This window comes from Monopterus albus, unplaced genomic scaffold, assembly GCF_001952655.1.
Source record: "Monopterus albus unplaced genomic scaffold, M_albus_1.0 scaffold145.1, whole genome shotgun sequence".
Classification (NCBI taxonomy): Eukaryota; Metazoa; Chordata; class Actinopteri; order Synbranchiformes; family Synbranchidae; genus Monopterus; species Monopterus albus.
The window spans coordinates 256410-256931 of record NW_018128025.1 but is presented as its reverse complement, the minus strand read 5'-3'; positions in this window follow the sequence as shown (position 1 = coordinate 256931).

Sequence of the window (522 nt, the reverse complement as noted above, 5' to 3'; positions counted from 1 at the left end):
ATGAGATGTGCTCTACAAATTCAGACAGATGTCATTTTCACATGGGACTGGTGCAAATACAGATTATATTATGTTTTGGGGTTCATTGGTAAAGAGGGTGTGCTTGTGTAACTGCTATCTAGATATGTATATCTAGCTAGATAGTTAATCTATTCTCTCCATATATAGAAAGTCACTTTCGGCTTTTCCTGTTTAGGGGTTGCCACAGCGAATGGTCACACTGACGACTCGCATGCTGACATTTGGCACATCTTTTACGTCGGATGCCCCTCCTGACGCAACCCTGATTCAAACCCGGGGCGCAGCGGCAAGAGCGCCCCGGGTTTGCCTACCAGGGACGGCTATCTTTCTATATATCTATATCTATCTCTATATCTATATATATAAAATTCCCCACTGGGGGCTTGAGGGTCCTGCGCAGTATCATAGCTATTCCTAGGACTGCACTCTTCTGGACAGAGATCTCAGATGTTGTTCCTGGGATCTGTTGGAGCCACTCTCCCAGTTTGGGGGTCACAGCCC